At 47.3% G+C, this 5,493-nt stretch overlaps 1 protein-coding gene across 1 annotated transcript in view; it reads right to left on the minus strand.

The window, feature by feature from the left end:
- The window catches only part of Coq7 (coenzyme Q7, hydroxylase), a 25,546-nt gene that overhangs the window by 739 nt on the left and 19,314 nt on the right, over window positions 1-5,493 (minus strand). The gene's annotated exons all lie outside the window — the stretch shown is intronic.

Consider the following 5,493-nt stretch of genomic DNA (forward strand, 5'->3'; position numbering starts at 1 on the left):
TTGAAATCTTCCACTATTATTGTGTGTGGTGCAATGTGTGCTTTGAGCTTTACTAATGTTTCTTTAAAAAAAAGAGAAAGAGAGAGATGTAACCTTGTTGGAGTAGGTGTGTCAAAGTGGGTGTGGACTTTAAGGCCCTCATCCTAGTTGCCTTCAGAACAAGATGTAGAACTCTCAGCTCCTCCAGCCCCATGTCTGCCTGGACACTGCCATGCTCCCACCTTGGTGATAATGGACTGAACCTCTGAACCTGTAAGCCAGCCCCAATGTCTTTTATAAGAGCTGCCATGGTCATAGTGTCTGCTCACAGCAGTAAAACTCTAAGTCAGTTCCATTTACAGTAGAGTCTTATCTCAGAGGACGGAGGCATTTCAAACCCAGCACTTAGCCAAAGACAACTGCATTAAGTTCCAATTGTCTTCACTCTGTGGGCAGAGAAGTCTGCATGACCTGCTCATCAGAATCACTGCCCAGCTGGCTCATGTCATGTGTTCCATTACATATGGATTTCACTTCTAAATCCCATGGACACGTGGTGGAGTGCAGTAGGAGGCAGGCTGCAGAGGTAACTTCGATGAATGGATGGTGCACAGAGGGAAGGGCAGAAGATGGAAGATAAAGCAGGCTAAATGAGATGCGTTGCTGGGCTTCAGGTGGCTCATGCGCAGGGCCACACAGACAGCTGGACTCTGTTTCTCTGCATGTCTGGGAGGCTTTTAAATCGAATGCTGAGAGGGAAACGATACACTTAGGATTCTCTTTAGAAGCTGCCAGCATTCACTCTCTCATTGGCTATGGCAACCAGATTCTCCAGTGTGATGGTTTGTATAAGCTTAGGCCAGGGAGTAGCATGATTAGGAGGTGTGGCCTTGTTGGAGTAGGTGTGTCAGTGTGGGTGTGGGCTTAAGACCCTCACCCTAGCTGCCTAGAAGTCAGTAGTTTACTAGCCGCCTTCAGATCAAGATGTAGAACTCTCAGCTATGCTTGCACCATGCCTGCTTAGATGCTGCCATGCTCCCCCCTCTTAATGATCATGAACTAAACCTCTGAACCTGTAAGCCAGCCCCAATTAAATGTTGTCCTTATAGAAGTTGCCTTAGTCATGGTGTCTGTTCACAGCAGTAAAACCCAAACTAAGACATGCAGTATCAAAACCAAATTCTCACTATTTGAGCATCTGACAGCTGCTCTGGAAGTAGTGGAGCGTTAAGATTTTGAGGGTGGATTACTGCCTTCTCTCTAGAATGGGCCCTGTAGTTTATCTTGAGCACAAACACAAGCATAGAAAACAGAGGGGATGGGGTAAAAAAGAGGAGGGGGGAGAGAGGGGGAAAGAATGAATCACAGGTACCCCTGACACGCACACCTATGTGAGAATCCACTGAGCGGTGAATGCCTCACAATGAGGACAACCAGAGCTGGAGTCTACCACCGACTCCGACTCTGTAACCTACATCGACTGTCTGTTATCTGGTGGTAGAACCGGAAGGGGTGGGGCCTTGACTTACTGTTCCTGTTGCTGGGGTAAAACACCCTGACAGAAACAACTTACTGAAGGGTTTATTCTGATTAACAATTCTGGGGTTCAGTCTTTCATGAGGGAAGTCAAGACGGCCAGGAACTGAGGCATATGGTCATGTGGCATCCTCACGGGAGACTGAAGTCCTTGGCATGTGTGCCACTTACAGTAGAGGTGGGTCTTCCCACAAAGTCTAGAAACTGCCCCACAGACACACCCACAGGTCAACTTACCCTAGACAGACCCTCACAGCCTCCTCTTCCAGGTCGGCCAAGTTCACCATCAATAGTAACTATTACAGGCCCTGTGGAACAGCTTAAGGCTATAGGATAGCCTGAAGTTCTCCCCCCATCCCTCCCTCCTTCTCCACCATCCCTCTTTCTCTTCTCCTTTCTGGCCACAACATAAGAAGTTTAGACCTGCCACATGCTCCAATGTGATGTGTGGCTGCCAGCCCAGAACATCCAAAACTGCGAGCCAAAAGAAACATTTTCTGTTTTCAAGCTGACTATCTCTAGTCTTTGTGACAGTAAGGAAAGATCCACATGTGACTAGTACTTAATGATTTCCAGTTCCCTTCACTGTGTCCCTAGAAACAACTTTCTACTGAGATCCATGAGAGAAATGGGGTGATGTATCCCAACCTCAGGAACAAGTCAGCCAAGTGCATAGGTTCCTGAGAGGTCCCACAACTGTGTGTTGCATAGTTTTGTGTCAAGGCGACACAAGCTAAAATCATCTGAAAAGAAGGGGTTACAGTTGAGAAAATGCCTCCATGAGATCAGGCTGCAGGCAAGCATGCAGGCCATTTCCTTACTTAGTGATTGATGGGGAGAGCCCAGCCCATTGTGGGTAGTGCTGTCCCTGGTCTGGTGGTCCTGGTTTCTATAAGAAAGCAGGTTGAGTGAGCTATGAGGAGCAAAACAGTAAGCAACACCCCTCTATGGCCTCTGCATCAGCTCCTGCTCCAGGTTCCTGCCTTGTTTGACTTCCTGCCTTGGCTTCCTTCAGTGATGAAGAATGATCTGAAAGTGTAAGTCAAATAAGCCCTTTCATGACCAATAGAAGCCCTAACCAGAACACTAGGGAATGACTTCAATGGCACCTTGCTAGTGTGGAGCCTTCCTCTGTCCTCTCCCCACCCCGAGTAACCTGGGCTGAGTGTACAGCTCTCGATTGCTCCCACACGTGTGTTTTTTTCCTCCGGAAGGTTTGAATCTGTTACAGTTTCAAACAATTTACAGATCCAAGTTCTTCATCCTCCAGTACCAACTTCTCACACAATCACTCCCGAAGGCCTTGGCCCTTCTCTCTCACCTCCCACTGCCTGACTGTGCTATAGGGTTCGTGCAAATAAGATACCCACTGCTGATAGCCACGATGCCACACTTGCTCGTGGCCACATTGGCTGCCCAGAGCCTAAGCACCTTGTCTGTCATTTCCAGCTCCAGCCATCAGCCTGAAAAATGCCGAGCTGTCTGTGTGCACCATCCATTTGAACACAGAGGCCCTGCAGGTTCCCTCCTTTGTAGAGGCGCACTGTGAGGAAGAAGAGGTGAATTTGGGCTGTCTTTTTATAGTCCTCTGCAAAGGTCAGGCTTTGTCTTGTAGCTGGAAAAGGCCCACACCATACTGTGTGCATAAAAGGGATGGATTATCAGCCTGCCTTCCCATCAGGCCTGCGCTGAGCACATAATCTACCTCTTTTTTCTTGGGCAAAATCACCTAAGGTTCAGTTTGATGAATTTTATTTCTGACTCTGCATGAAGGGTTGTCCCAATACCGGTATCCTTTGGATGGCTATGTTAGCCAGCTTTCCATGATAATCACAAAATACCAGAGACTGTCAGCTTACAAAGTCAAAAGGTAAATTTGAGCTCAAGGTTTTTGAGTTTCAGACTGTGGCCAGTCTGTCCTCATTTCTTTCAAGCTCGTGGTGAGGCCACACATCCAGGTAGGGGGTAGGAGAGCAGAAATGGTCATCTGGTGAGAGGTGGAGGTTGGCGGGAGTCAGAACAGTGGCGAGGAATGGAAAAGGAGGCATGGTGTGTGTGTGTGTGTGTGTGTGTATGTGTGTGTGTGCTGTCTTCTCTAAGGATACACCCCTAAATACAGATAGGCCTCCAGCTATGCTCCACCCCTTACAGGTCCTGCTGTGCCTGGAGAGTAAGGTATAGAGTATTTGAGGACTTTTATCCAAACTCCAGTAGAGACCAGGAAGGGCACCTGCTTACCAGTCATCTTGGATGCCCAGCCTGTGTTGTGCATGATATAAAATGGGTATTTGATCTACATGAGTAAGACACAATGTGTGAACTGGCTTCAGTGGCCCACAGCCACGAGGAGGGACAGAGAAGGACAGCCTATGTGCCCAGAGTTCCCTGAGCAGGACATCTCTGTCCCCTGGAGGAGTTTTGCTTACTGACAGGCCAGCAGATGATCCCTTCAGTATTGTCACTGGACACTGACTGACTATCTGCAATGTGTTGTCCTCTGTGGTAGACTCAGTTAATAAAGAGATCTCACTATCATTCAGATGATGTTTCCAGTCTAGGAAATTATACACGGGCCATAAAATCTATTGTCCAAACTCAGATTTGATGGAGGGAAAGTGGTTACAAGGAAAATTGAGTTAGGACAACAGACATAGACCACAACTGCCCCACACAAATCATAGTGAGTAGATCTGTGTACGTTCATGTATAGACATGTGCATGTGTGAACATGTAATACCCCAGGATGCAAGTGAGTGTTGTATTAGTTGCTTTTGATTGCTATGATTAAAGTAAAAAACTAACAAGAACAACCTACAGAGGTTTCTTTTGACTCATGCTTGTGGAGAATCCACAACCAGGCGTGGTAGGCTCTGTCTGTGGTAAGAGAGATGAGATGCAGTTTCCCGTAGCATGCTGGGTAGGAAGGAGAAAGCAAAACCAGAGCCAGGGTGGGCACAGCTGCCAAAGGCCCAGGCAGCTCCACAGCCAGGGTGGGCACAGCTGCCAAAGGCCCAGGCAGCTCCACAGCCTTCACACACCACCATCGAGCTGGGGACAGAAAGCACGGCCCCTAGAGGACACTTCAGATTTAGGAGTGTTGGAACTCCACCTCCTCAAAGTCACTCCCTTCTCATTGCCTTGCGGCTTGTACAGTGTGAACAACTTCTTTACCACCTATTCCCTGTCACAGACCCCACAACAGTGAAGCCAGCTGGGCAGAGTGAGCTGTCTGAGACTGTGGGCCAACCTTTCTTCTATTTGATGGTTTGAAGTATTGTGTCACAGTGACATAAAGCCAACACCGGTGACCACCCCATCCATCTTCCTTCTAATCAAGGACCGATTTGGAGTAATGGCCTTTACAGGGCATTTTCTGATCTTTTCCGTTAGACATCATCATGTCTCACAAACACTTCACAGACAGCAACATCTTTCTTCTTTGTCTGAACACGTAGACGCAAAAATACATGTTATGTCCTGGACTCTTGGCCAACACCCATAGCTTCCTATGTCCTAATTTCACATTCAGGAACTCCGTAACTCATTCAAAGATTTCCACAATCCTCTGATGGTTGAGTGAAATCATTAGAAGTAGAACAGTTCTGGAAGGGCGTGGGACAGGGCCTTTCTGGGGTAAGGATGACCCTTTAAACCCTTTCTACCTTCAAACCCTTTCTACCTGCCAAGGAAACAAAATTAAAGCTCAGCTAGGGGAGGTAATATTTCAGTTTGAGAGATGAATTCACACTGTGTGGGGGGCTGCAGGCAGGGTGGAAGGTGAACCTGGCTTTTGGTTAGACACTCAGACTTTCATTCCTGCGCCTGGGACTCCATCTGGCACAGGGCAGATGCTAGCTAAATGCTTTTGCATTAAAAAATAAAGTTTTCCATACCCCAAACCAGTCACTTCCCTCCTTGTATCTGTCCTGCATCTTTTTTTTTCTTTTTTTTTTTTCTTTTTCTTTTTTTTTTTTTTTT

This window comes from Mus pahari, chromosome 1 (genome assembly GCF_900095145.1).
Source record: "Mus pahari chromosome 1, PAHARI_EIJ_v1.1, whole genome shotgun sequence".
Lineage (NCBI taxonomy): Eukaryota > Metazoa > Chordata > Mammalia > Rodentia > Muridae > Mus > Mus pahari.